This window comes from Pezoporus wallicus, unplaced genomic scaffold (assembly GCF_028554395.1).
Source record: "Pezoporus wallicus isolate ANWC-B61680 ecotype Strahan unplaced genomic scaffold, APGP_CSIRO_Pwel_v1 contig_10094, whole genome shotgun sequence".
In the NCBI taxonomy this organism is placed as follows: domain Eukaryota; kingdom Metazoa; phylum Chordata; class Aves; order Psittaciformes; family Psittacidae; genus Pezoporus; species Pezoporus wallicus.
In genome coordinates this window covers 97,565-112,096 of record NW_026639160.1, presented here as the reverse complement: position 1 = coordinate 112,096, position 14,532 = coordinate 97,565, and positions in this window count along the sequence as shown.

Sequence of the window (14,532 nt, the reverse complement as noted above, 5' to 3'; positions counted from 1 at the left end):
AGGATTTGCACACATTTCAGCTTTAGAGTGCTGTATCAACTGTGAGAAATATTACAAACTTATGGACTGTTGGGATATGATCAAAGTAGGTCAGGTCACACTACTAGCTGCTGTTTCAACTTTTAATTACCAAAACATGTTGATCTGGATCTGAAGAACTGAGGGAAGGATGTTTATACAGAAATAAAGTCATGTCCCATCTTGACAGTACTACATCCTTCTGGGACCTGTAGGCTATTATTGTTAAAGAGGATCTTCTCTTGGTTGTTACAGAATTATTCTGGGCTCAAGTCTGTGATGACATTGCATTGCAACCTGTCAGAGATCCCTAAAGTCTTTACAATGAGATAAAATGTCTGTTGGTAACAAAAAAAAAAACAAAAAACAACAAACAAAATAAACCAATGACCTGTTTTAGTTTACTAACTGAAGATCATATGCAATATAATAGTTATCAAGCATAAATAAACCCCTTTAAGAAATTTCCGTATACAAGGATAGAGCTCATCAACTACACCCAATGTGTAGCAATGAAATTCTCTCTCTATATGAATAATTATTACTTACTATTGAATGTCAAAGGTCAATTTTTCAGCTGCCCAACTAGGAATTTTGAAGCATGTGTCTCAACTTTAGTAAAAAGTCATGGAGGCTGCATAGAAGTTCTGTTCATCATGAAACGTGTTTTTATTAGATAAAGTTGTTATTGCATTGAGAAAATATTTACATGGAATGATATGACAGATGTGTCAGCTACAAATGTAGACTGATAAATCATAAAATGTCTTAGCTGAAGGATCAGTAACTGCAGAATCTTAATGTGATACACTGAAAAAAGCTAGCAGGAGAGAAAAAGCACTAGAAAAAGCACCCAGGAATCGCCTTTCATTGGTTAGTGTACACATGCAGCTTCTAAATGAAACCAAGTTTTGCTTTGCTTTGCTTTCTTTCTTGGGTTTTTTTGAGATAAGCAGGGCTTCCAAATCATGAGACATTAGATGAGCCTCTCTGCTGAAAACTTTTTGGCTTTTACCTAAAAAATTCAATCTTCAGTATACAAAGTTAGCATTTAAAAAAACCCAACAACAGCAACAAAAACAAACAAACAAAAAACCCCGTGAATTTTCAAGAAAATCCCAAGTTTTGCATTATCATAATCTAATTTAAACCCTTTTATGTTTTCCATTCATTATGGAAAATTAAGTAGCTGTTGTGGTTTAACAGCCACAATTAAGCAAATATTTGTCCATTATTTTTTTGGTTAACTGATTTTTATGGACCATAAAACACAAAATTCCTTAAATTTCCAGTAATGATGAGATCTTTCAAATGCCAGTACAGTTGAACCTGCAATATGCAGCAATAAAGATAATGTACAGTGTCAAAGAAACAGTGTAATTTTTTTTTCTGCAAAATTGACAGTGACTGAATTTCAAAATAACTTTTACAGGTTGTTAAGAACAACACAAATTGAATAGAAGTAAACTGCAAATAATAACAAGCATTACCCCTTTTGACTGAGGCAGCTGAGTGGTGGATTATTCTGGATAGAAGGAAAAGTAAGTGATGAGTCTCTTTGACAAAAATATTATATTTACTTCAGCACACAAGGTGTTAAAAATCCCAGTTTCTCCACTTGCCTGCACTGTATTGAGGCCGATGGCAAAATACAGAGCTTACTCCAATGGGACTGGGATTTCATCTTAAGTAAAGAATAGTGCCGATATATTAGCTTCTTGACAGTTTGGATAGCTCAGAACAATTCCTTTCCTCATTCAAGAGTAAAAGACAGTGAAAAGTACTTTGTAAAAAATCCATTAAAAAGAGGTAACACATGACCGTTAATAATGTTTAATTATTCATACAAATATGCCATCAGCATTATGTTAGTCACAGGAACCAAGGCCATGGTTTCAACAAGCATGTAAGTCTGGCATGTCTTCACCTCTCTGTATACAGCCTGAGAAAAATTACTGTAGCAGGTAACATATCCAGCCCTTTCTGAAAAACCTGCCTAACCAGAGCTTGGTGGCTGTGTGTCCAGGCTCAGGTCCATCTCCATGAACACCAGCCTCAACTACTTTGGTCAGTAATGTTGTTTTTAGGGAACCTGATGGGGAATTTCAGCTTCTCTACTGGACATGAATTCACTGGGTGGACATGATGAGAAGCACTCTTTAGCTTATTATCTTGTTCAAGTTAGTCGCTTTCTGCATGGCAAGAACGGAGAATGAAACGTATGGTTTAAAATTGTTTTGCCTTGTGAATTTATGTTAGAAACACTGAGAGCATGGAGAGCCCCCATATAACACTTCTTGGCATCCTGTTTGCATTTTGGTAGGTATTATTCTTTGTGAAACATGAACCTCTTAAGACAGTTAGGGCCTTTCTGGTCTCATACCAATAATGCCTCCAGCTGAGGCACCGGAAATCCAAATTGCTCTTCAAATTAAATTACAGGAGAACTTGGTTCCTTGCTTGTCTCAAGGAAAGTTAATGGGAAACAGATGTCCACTCCTGTCAAAACACTAAGTTGTGTATTTATCTACTTCTGGCTTATCTTTCGGCATACTGAGTTAAAATGGTAATATTCACACCTCGCCTTTCTTTTTCCTTTTTTTTTTTTGCCATTATTATTGCATTTGGTTAGTAGGCTTTTGCAAAATATTAATGAAAATTAATAGCCAATTTGTACTGATACTGATAATTCTGAAACTTACTGGCAAAGTTAAACCATTAATTTCATCAAAAACAAAATTTGTGTCCTCTGGGAAAAACAGCAGCAAAAATACCATTCGTGACCCAAATTGATACAAAAAAAAGATGAAATACATAATCAGAGAATCAAAGAATCACTGGGGTTGGAAGGGACCTCTGGAGAGTCCAACCTATCATCTGATGGAACAAAACATTCAATTCCATTCAAATGAAATATTCTGTTTTCACATCAGCTAACAACATCCTTCTGCTAAAACAAATCTTCCCCTAACACAAAATGAAGATTTACCTTTGTTTTTAACACTGCCTCCCCTTCTCCTCAACATGAAACTATGTAATAAATTCATTGGAACTATCACTTCAGGTGCAACGAAAGAGGCCCTTGGGCATCCTCTGTAAAAACTCCCAAGACAATGTTTTAGGTGCACCGCTTAGATGATTATAGGGTGTACAACACGTAAGCAGCTGCCAGTAACAGTATCAGAAAAAAAAATACTACTTTCAAACTGTTTTAAATCCATGTGCACATTCATTATTTTTCTATTTTGCTCTTCTCAGCAATACAAATGGACAAGATTGACAGCTACCCCCTCCCTCTGAAAACGGATGTGTAAAAAATACTCCTGCAATGTAAAAAGCATTTTGTAAGAGTTTCATTTGCAATTGCTCTGCTTAGTACACCCTAGAGTCGGCAGTGATCAGACATATGCATCAGAGGTAATGCAAAACAAAAAATCCCGCCTTTCCTTTGTTTTGAACAAATATGGACAAACATTTCTTATCACTGGAAACAGAGAGAAGTCTGGACATCCAAATTAACACTATATTTTATAAGTATAGTGCATGTGATTCAGGTCTCAGCTTCCAACTGTACATGTCTAATGTCCTACATTCTGCGAGATTGTCCTCACCTACAAGCATGTAAACTGAAAGGTTAACCAGGTTTATTCATATTTTCACAAAGCCTAAGTCAGGAACTGTTCACAACACTGAGTGTCTCAGTGCTGTCCTGAAATTTACTTTTACTGTGACACAAAAAGCCAGTGTTTAAAATCCGTCATTTTCATAAAAATGACTTATTCACCCAGATGCATCTATTCACAGTTTGTTGGTTTATATTCCTCCCATTATTCTCCCCCTTCTCTCTCCTATTTCACCAACAAGCTGGGAGTCAGCAAGTCTTTAATCTTCCTTTCATTTATCACTGAAGAAGCCCCTTGGCAAATTGTCAACTCTACCTTCCAGTTTTGAAAGGGATGTGCTGATTCTCTATTCCTCAGTTTTTCCTAAAAATGCATGACCTTTTAGAATTGTGCTGCTGTAGAGCACGTCTCAGCAGAGCCCAGCCCACAGTCACAGTGGTATTCTCCCATGCTTTAGTTGAGGTTACTATGAGTTTATATCCATCTAGCTTCTTTGCTTTCTTGAAAACTCTGTTAATCATCCCTGGGGACCTTGTGCTTTGCAGAATGATGAGGAGGAAATGGACTAGAGGAGCTGTAGCTCCGTTGCAAGGGTAGAAGTTTCTCTATGTTCTAGTTTTTTTATAAGCATCTTGATGGGGAAGGAATGCAAATAAAAGAGCAAAGAATGTTTTGCAGCACTGCCTCCCTCTCCTGCTGCCAACCTGAAAGCTCATTTCCCAAGCTCCCTAACCTGTAGGTTCCCCAGAGAGCCCTCTTCACCATTCCAAAGTGCTGGCTAGCTCATCCTCGGATTGTGTGACTTCCTTTTCACTCTGTATCATGGACTTTGAGCCAGTGGCAAAGTTAAATCTTGAACATATTCCTCTGTTATTGTTTGTATCATTCCTTCCCTGTCTCTTTCCAGAATGTATTTTTACAATCTTCTGCTGTAATAGTCTGTCTTGCTAAATGAAGTTTTTTGCTTTCAGCTACAAAGTAATTTTGCACTTTAGATAATGAAATAAGTAGAAGCTGCTAAATTTTGTCTTCATGCAATGATCACTGGCAACAGGCCCAATCTAGCAAGGAAAACACATGTCATCCGGAACTGTCATGATGGAAGTTTCAGACAGCCCTTTAAACTTCCTGCCACTGAGACTAAAAGCTGCACAGGAAAGGACTGCAGTAGTCATCTCATTAAATGCTTGTCCTCAGAGACAAAAAGTAGTTACATAGCAGCACAGATGGTCTCCCAACATTAAAAGCACAGCAGTTCAAACCATGCAGGAAAATCAGGGAGATAGACCAGCAATGCAAGCAAAGCAATTGTATGAAATGCCAGCAGTCATGATTTTGAAGGAGTGGAGGTGCCAGGGTTGTGCAGCATTGGGAAAGGGAGTCAGAAATTGTAGCAGAAAACTGGAGAAAGCTTGTTGGTGGAAGACAAGAAGGAGTGGTGCTGGTTTTGATTTTACTTGTATTCTTGTCCTGTGCAGAGCACTTGCCAGTGCTTTAGGCTGATGATGGCTGAGTTTTGGGCTTTTTAAAGACAGATACAGCTTGCTGAAGGAATGTTTCTGGTGTAGCAAAGCATACTAGGCTTGTGACTTGCCATGTGATGATACAAAATCATTTGCAGGATGGCCTAAACTTTACTTAGACACCTTTTATCCATATATTTCAGCATTTCCTGGGAGCGAGTCTTTGGTATTTTTATCACCCCTCTTGCTACAGGTACTAGACATTACATATATTAATCTTTCAGAATTGAGGTGAGATAAGAAAATATTATTGCCCTGTGAGGCATGGACAGCTGTTGCTTGCCCAATGACTAACACCCAAGCAAGTGTGCAAATTACCAGCTAATTTTACCCTTTATTTCATGTCCCTTGCTGTTTCCTGTCACCACATAAAGCTGAGATCTGCACTGATAACTGCTGAAGGGGGTAACCTCCCATTTAATTTACATTTGCTTAAACAACTATTTCCTGTGTTAATTTGTCATCTGTGAGTCCCAACAACTTAAGCTGCAGTTGCTTCTCATGCAGTCTTGCCCCATCTTTATAAGCAGCATTTTCCAGCTTGTGGCTGAGGGCCTGATCTTGTTCTCAATCACAGATGGATAAATCTGCTCTACTAGACTTATCCACTCTTGTTTTTCCTCCTTTGACTCAGCCATAGATATTAATGGCTATATATTTTGTACATCGCCATCCAGCTTGTCCTTCTTGTTTTACTTCAGACTTCATGAAAAACTAGGGTGCTTTTTTAGAAATTAAAAACACCTTTTTTTTCTTTCCTACACGCACTGTTGGTCTGATACAACTGTACCAGGATTTCTTCTTGACTACTTCTTGATTACACAAAGGTCAAAATAAATCATATCAAGTAGCAACACACTGAGGCAAGTTTATGTATTTTTCATGCCACAACAATCTTTTAACATCTAGTACAAATGACTCATTGCAGCTTCAGCAGGTTATTATCTTCTCAAAGTACTAGTAAATTCAGTCTCTCTTCCTCTGTTGCTGCATGGTACTCTGTATTTCTGGCTATTTCCCTGAGCAGTAGAAAAAGGAACAGAACCATGCTTGCAGTGGCAGGAGTGCTCTCTCATGCCTAACACCACCCTGCTCCCTCAGTGTCCTATTTTGGTAATGTTTGGGCTAGGTTCTTGATGTGAAAAAAGCTGTCTGACACAGAAGTGCCATGATGTTTGCACTGGTGGAAAATTCCAATCTCTTTGTTAGTTTATTTACTGTGTTTTACTGGGGATGAACTGCAGGTTTAGATGCTGTGATTATTTTAGGTGATATTGGTAAATAGTCTAGCTGCTTGGAAGCCATTTAATTTTTTGCAGAAACAAAAGTACTTTGGGACATCACAATCAAAGCCTCAATGATAAGCTAGTCATCAGCTGGAGGTCTGGTTTTCTCAGAAGTGTTTCAACGGGTGATTTACTTCTGATATCACAACATCTCTTGCCATTCTTGCTGGAGACCGACTTTTGCTGACACAGACTCACTATGTCAGGCAAAAAGAATCTGTTAATTCTGTTAATTTAAGTGGGGCTTGGACCAGGCCTGAGGGAGAGAGAAAAAATAACAGAGGGAAGAGGGTTACTATTCTAGCTATGCAACGCAAATAATCTGCCTGTGCAGAGGGAGGGGAAGGACAAAAAAGGAAAAGCAGAATAGCTTCCACTCTCCCAGGAAGAAGAAGGGAGAGGGGCTGGAGTGTGAGCTGCTGATCAAGTTTACATATTAAATCGGCTTCATTTTGCTTACACTGAAATGTTATGGGATTCTTCCTGTTCATTACCATTTTGAGAATTGCGTAGAGTTTTTTTAGTGTCCTGCTTTCTAAATCTGAAAGGCCATAGCTCTGTGTGTAATAAAGGTAGCCAAGATGAAGTGGGAACTCAGGCTAGGCTAAATTATCTAGAGACAAAAAGGGGCAGACAAGTAGGAGAGTTTTAATGTCTCCTGTTGAAGATCCTTTGAAGAAAAAGAAATAGTTAATGCTTTCTAGGGTCAGAGGGAAGAAGGAAAAAAAAAGAAGACGGAGAGCTCTCTCTGCCCTTAGGTCTCTTACTGAGCACAACAACCTGTGTTCTTGTCCTTACACCTAATGATTTTCAGAAAAAGCAGTTGCATATAAAAAGGATACTTGAGCATTGTCTGTTACATGTTCCTTGCGGCTGACACCCAGGGTGTTCTACAACACATGCCACATACCTGCCTTCCACTCCTCTGGACATGGAGGGGTAACCCAAAACACCATTCAGGCTGTGACAGCCTCACTCCCCTTCTCCACAGTGGCCTGGAGCAGGGTTAAGAAGCATCCAGCATGGTATCCACAGAGGAGAGAAGCTGGGTCCCCAAGCAGGTTGCTGGGAAGAGGCAGCTGCTCAGCAGCTCAACTCTCTTCAGGCGCGGGCAGCTCTTGACATGCCTGCAGAGATGCATGAGCATCTGAGGGATGCTTTTGTCTGATACGTAGCTGCTGTAGGCTGCAGGCATCTTGAGTAGGGAGCAGGTTGAAAACAGGTGTGGTTTGTCTCCAAGAGCTGGATTTAGCCCAGTAACCTTCACTGCCAAAGGAAGTGCTTTTGCTGGTGTGACAGCCTTAGACTGGCTAGGTGGCTTTTCAAAGGGTTGGAGCTTGCTGCATCCACACAGTTTGAAGGAGCAGAGACCCCACTCCAAACCAGACTTGACTTTTGCTGTAGCTCTCCTGCTCTGAGGTTCACCATAGAGAACTAGTGAGCAGTTAATGGGCACAGATGGGGCTTGGAGAATGAATGCAGGCTTGATCCTTAACTAACAAGAGAGCATAAACAGCCTTTTTGCCTTTTTTCCTCATATATAATACAGAAGCAAGTAGATTCCCTTTTCCTGCTGTTTACCTGTCTTGATTGCTCATACTGGGAGGCAGAGACTAGTTCTTAATATGGATTTCCATGGTTTCTAGTTGAAAGAATGTGCAATGAAAATAATACAGGCAGAAATTCAGACATTTAGCTTTTATTTTTGCAACAAGTTTATCTGGAGCTAGATTATGCCTGGGGGAGCTAGTGTGTTCTAATCAATGCCCTCCTGCCTTAGCTGCTCTCAGCACAAGCTGTATTGATTAAAATTGCTGGAACATGGTGCAACTGCTCCTCCCACTCAAAACAGGGCATGCTGTATATCCCTTTATTTTCCTTCCAGAGTATTGCTTCATTATTATGTTAAATTACAGAAGCATCAGTGAGTGTTTCTTCATCATTCTTAATAGCTGATTAAGTGGTTTTATTTTTACATAGTCAAACAAGATAATTCTGAGGTAGCTACTTGGGTTTAACTTTTCAAATGAGAATGGAACGTCTGTTATATGGAGACAGTAAATCACGTTAGAGGTTCCAGAAGATTAGAAGATCTACCTGCAATGCTGGCCTGTACCTATCATGCAGCTGTAGCTTGCTGTGCAATCAGGTTTTGTCCCAGCACTGAACTGTTTGAAGATTCATGGTTAAATACAAACTTGATCATAGAGTTTACATTCCACAAGTGGTTTAAGCAATTTCAAATGAACTTGACCTGACTTTTTAACCTTCTTACCAAGTTATCCACACTGCTTGTACAGGCAGGAGTATTTAATGGTTGGGGTGAAAAAGGGAAAGAATGAGTCATCATCTTATTTTAGCTGAATGCTCCCTCCCTGGACACGTTCAAGGCCAGATTGGTTGGGGCTTTAAGCAGCCATTCTATGATTCTACATTTCCCCAGCGCTGAATCATAAATGTTTAGGGCCTTAGGACTTTGAGAGCCCCCTCCCCTAGCCATTCAACAAAAGCAGCCAGCCCAGTGGCTCTCACCTTCCTGTCATTCTTGAGAACTGTCTGTCTCAAGAATCACAATGAGAGGATCGGTTCATGCTCTGTAGGGTAGAGGTAGTGTCATGGAGATATTAGTTACTCGGTAATCCCTCTAACTCTTGCAAACAGCAGCTGCCATTTTGCGTGCTGTTTCACACCCAGAATGTAAGGCAAGAATTTACTATGTGAACTGCTGTGCTCTTTGCAATAGCTCATTCTGTACTTCTTATCCTAAAATTGATACTGAGGTAACATGCATTCAGAATGGAAAGACTGCCACTAAATATCCTGATCCTGATTTTGCCATAAGCCTAGAGCATTCCCATAGGCTGTGGCTTGACATATATGCCACATTTCTGTTAGTTAAAGTAAATTCCTTGTAAGTATGGTCCACATCTTGCCATCTGGCTGTGGAAAAAGAAGCCATGCCACCAATATGATAAAAATGCACTGACAAGAAAAGAATGGTTGCAATATCAAGCATCACAACTGAAATAGTTCTTTTATTTTTTCTTAAAACCAGCAAGAAATAACATCTTGCCCACTTGTTCTCCTAAAGCAATACCATGTGGTGCCCAGCCTAGAGCAAGGAAGAAGGTTCCACGTGGCTGCTTTCTTCGCATCAGTAGCACTTGGGCTCCAGTAGGGGTACGGAGACAGGTTGAACTCACACCTTCCGGTAAGGATGGTGCTTTTTCAGTTCAGTGGGATTTCCAGGAACAGACTGTGTCTGTGTGCAGCTCCACACCATCTCCCACAGTGCAGAGTAGGCTGTCCTCACCAGGGAGCGACTGGCTGTAGAAAAGTGGAGCAAGGATAGGGGAAGGGGAGATGGCAACCATAGGAAGAAATAGCTGCTCAAACAGACCTCCCAGCAAGGGAAGAGAACTGTGTACTGTCTGGTTAAGTACAGTCAGGGAGGCAGGGGGAACAGAGTATAACTGCAGACTCTGCACTTGATTTGAGGCACAAATTTCTCCTTTAGAGTGTAATTAATTGGGGTATTGTCTTAGCTGGGATGCAGTAAAGAATAAGCAAATAAAAGGGTTTTGAACAAAATTCAGGTAAATAGCAGTGAAAAGGATGGTTCTGTAACTGCACAGGGATTGCTGCTTACCCAGTGAACAGAAACAAGCCCCTGGAGTCATGAGCATGCCTTGGGTGTCTGTATAATCTTTTATTACACAGACAAACCAGACACCTCTCCTAGTATCCATTAAGTCCTCCAGCATGAACAGGACTGATTACTTAACACTATTCTTTTTACATTATCTTAGCAACCTCTGAAGAACTAACCATGGGTTCATGCATTTAATGCCCACTCTCATTACATATTGTGGGTCTTTTGGAGAATTTTGGGTTGAGTTTTTTTTGTGTGGTTTTGGTTTGTTTTTTGGGTTTTTTTGCCTGTTTGTTTTATTATTTGTTTTGGTTTGGTTTTTCCTGAAAAGGCACTGATGTTAGAATTGTTTGTGAAAATTAATTACTCCGGGCATCATTGTGGTAGTGAGGAGAGAGGGTGGAAACAGAGTGGATAACAGAGGAGAAAAAGAAAAATACCACGTTCAGATTTAGATAAGGCAGGAAATAGGAATACTGAAAGATATAATGGCCATGAGTTCTCTGTTGTGAAATTATTGTGTCCTAGCAGGCTTATCCTTTTTGGAATTTACACCTCTTCTCAGATCATCCATTCATCTTGAAGGTCACATCAACAACAACTAGCTACTTCCTGAAGCCTAGGAAATGACAAACTTATTATTGTAGCAGAGTTGAAACAAAGATGTTGCACGAACAAGTCACAGCTGTGCAAAGGAAATATTGTCATGCATCTTTTAAATCTAAATGTATGTTGTTTACCTGCGTGCTGTGATCTACTGATGTGGATATGAAAAACTTCCAGGGGTATCCTCATTAACTAAAGGAATGCTAAGTTCTAGTCCTGTCTTCCTCTGAGCTAGGTAAGACTTCTTTTGGAAAACAGATCATCCTATAGCTACCTTTGGTGGGATTCTTGTGATTCCTGGAATCAGCACAGTGTCAACCACTTTAACTAGACAGACATTAGGTCTGATGTGGTTTAACATGCCGTGTCTCCCTATTGGAAGCATTATAATGTCTGGTCAACTAAACTTTCCATGCACAAAAGAGTTAGTTGGGTAAAAGTAATGCAAGCTTCATTACAGCTACCCAATGGCTACTTCTGCCTGCTTGCAAAGTATGGAGGAGTTGTTTACTCACCTCTGCTAAATCTGTACATTTAAGATCTGACAGATCCTAAGGTATCATGAGATCCACTGGGAATTTTGTTCTTTGGGAAATAACACAAATCTTTACCAGAAGCAGCTGGAGCTTCAGATCAGCTGTCATGGAAGGACAGATTCCCTGCTACCTCTCTGAGGAGCAGATAAACCATTGTGAGGAGGAAGCGTGAGTCCTTTTCTTGCTGTGGGCTGGACTCACTGCTGTGGATGGCAGTCGAGGGGTCAGCCACCTGGGCCTATGCACATACAGAAAGCTCTCTACTTTGCAATAAGGAAATCCCATCTTTCATGTGCTGGAACCCCACAGACTAGCAATGGCTGACGAGGCAAACCTTCTCCAAGAAAACAAGTTGCAGCACTTCCAAGCCCACACGAGGAGTGGATAACATGGCCACATGTTGGTTTGCGTCCACAGGCCACAGAGAGTGCTTCCGCTCATTATCACACAAGCTGTTGTTACTGCTCTGCTACAGCCCCTGGCTAACAGACTGGCTGCATACCTCAGAGTGCAGTTTGGGGTTCAGCTCTGCCCCCCACCGATGCCCAGCTCCACTGCAATTCTTGTCCACCCGTGGAGCATTTTAAGACTCCCAAGAACCAGAAGAAAAGACCACTGCTGCTTTACCAAAGAGCAGGGTAATATTTAACCATTACACAGTTTACAGATACAGACTGGGAAAGCTGCAGAAACATTTTCTGACTCATATGGAGGCAGAAAGCAGAAAGCCAGTGCTTTCCCTAAAGAGTGTTCACCACTTGCAGAAAGGGTATGATGGTTATGCCCAGACTCATCCTCATTTGTTTCCTGTTGAAGAGAAGGCAATGGGGGACAAGTATTATCATATGCACTTGGAAAATGGTGGCAATGGGGTTTTTTGTAGCTTTCTTGTTTTGATTTTAAACTCTGATGCTGCATCACCTCTATGCCAGAAGCATCAAAAATAGTTCTGGGGGAGCAAGAGGAAAAAAAGGGGTCAAAATCTGGGAAACAAAAAGAAGGAAAGTCTTCAGAACTCTGTTATGAAGTGTTACTAATGTCAACCAAAGGGCAAAGTGAAGTCCTATTTCTACTATACCTTTCCTGGGCACAACAGGTCACCTTCGATTTCCAAGATGAATACAACACTTTTTAGTGTGCTCTGATTTCAAAGTTTTTTTTTCAAGGTGAAAAAATCATCATCCACAGTTAACTCATGGGAAAGAGCAGCTGGAAGCTCTGTTGAAGGTCACACAAGTGAATTTCAGAAACTGGAAAGTAAACTAGTATGATTCTAAGTATCTTCCCCTCACCACTGCCTCACCCAGCTTTCCCTTGGGAGACCGTGCCTCTCATTGTCTGTTCTGTCACAGCTCAGGCTCTACAAATTATGGAAGATGGAATCAGTTTCCTGCCTGCATTCCACTTCAGCCATAGTTTTTAAGCCTGCACCTACTTTTTCAGGACAGCTTCCCGGGGAGTGTTGCACAGTCTGCAGAACATGCAACAGGATGAGCTTGTTGCTTTCTATAAAAACTCTCTGAGAAAGAAAAATAACAGTTTTTTGCTATAATAATAAATAGTAATAATAATAATAATAATAGAAAGTCATTACACTGCTTACTTGTATTCATACTGTATTTTTTTAGAACACTCATGCAGCCTAGATCACAAATATAATGAACCTCCATGACTATGTTGAAGCTTTATCTTGCAGGTAGTTGACATTGGTAAGCTAAGGCACAGTTCATAGTCTTAATCAACTTCTAATTTTAATTAGTAAGTGTAATCTATCTGTTCCAAAATCCACAGGCTTGCAACGAAATTAGGATGACTTGCTGAGCTGCATTACCCACTACAAGCTCTAAGCAGATAACTGATCCTTGGCACATGAAGCAAACAACAAAAAAGCGTCCTCTCCCAAATACTGATGTCCCTGAAGAATTGTTCCACACCGTGCAGAATGGGGGAGGGGGGGGGGGTCGTGACTTGCATGACAGCACTACGCTGTTGACATCTTCATCGAAGAAACTCTGAAGTCCAGAGCTCCTTTAGCATGGCTAATGGTGCTGAGCCTTCTTTTCCCCACGACCCTGCCCCAGCAGGCTTGCGCCTTTTATCACCTTTGCTCATCCACTCCTGATCTCCCTGTAGGGCAATTGCTCTGCTCCATTTCACCAGAAGGATTTTTCATTGAGCAGATAGGAGAGAGGAACAGCCTATGTTCATAATTCCAGCAAGTCCCCAGGAAACAGTGGAAACTCAAAGGGGCCAAGATACCAAAATGAAACATCTGGCAGCAAGTGGCAGAAGACTATACCTGTGGTGACCAAACATCTCTTTGTCAACAGAACAAGTAATTGGATATTGCTTTTTAATTTACATGTGTAGGCACTGTCTGTTGTGCTCAACACACTTTTGTCCAGTATTGTGCTATGGCTGACCATTTTGAGGAATGCAGCTTCCACCTCTTCCACCTTGGACACTCAGTAGAAATGGAATATTCTGACTTGCAGTCCCAGCTCCCAGTAAAGTAGGAGGACACTACCATATGTCTTCTGCATCACTCCAGAGATATTCACTTACCATGTTATCACTGGCAAAGAGCATCACAAATATGTCCTCTAGTGCAGCAACACCCACCTGTAGTAAGGAGGGAAGTGTGTAGTACATAAGAAAAATGGGAGGGATCACTCAATGGTGCTCTAGGAACTGGTACAATAATCAGGAGACAGGCAGGACTGAGATTTGGCAAGGAACAGACATGTCTCTGTCGTGGTCAAAACACTGCACTGCACCAGCTACCAAGAAGGAGAAAAATGACTGCTCCTGCTGAACCCAGGACACTCTCTTACTTGTCATGGTAGGAAAATAATGAGTTATGGCACTATCACAGGGCTTTAATCCTTTAGTATGCTGGTTTTGAAGCGTGACAAAAGCATTTGTAGGGATCATTGCACCAGTAGTGACCACCAGCTTATCACTGCAGGCTGAATTATCTGTTGTACAGACCTTTCGCCCTTTTTATGGCAAATGTGGTAAAGAAACAAAAGTTCTGTCATGTTCTGTCTTTCTGTGCATAGGTTTTCTGTTCTATACCCTCAGACAAATATTGATGTAATTAAAGGAAACAAAAATAAAACTAAAAGACTTCAGGAGCATGGAACTATACCAATAGTACTACATTTGCAGACCTTTTGTCAAATGCATTTGCCTTTTTGATGGGACTTGATTCATGTCATATATATATGTGTGTGTGTGTGCCTTTTCAAATCATTATTTTCAAACCAACTATTTCCCAGAATGTGC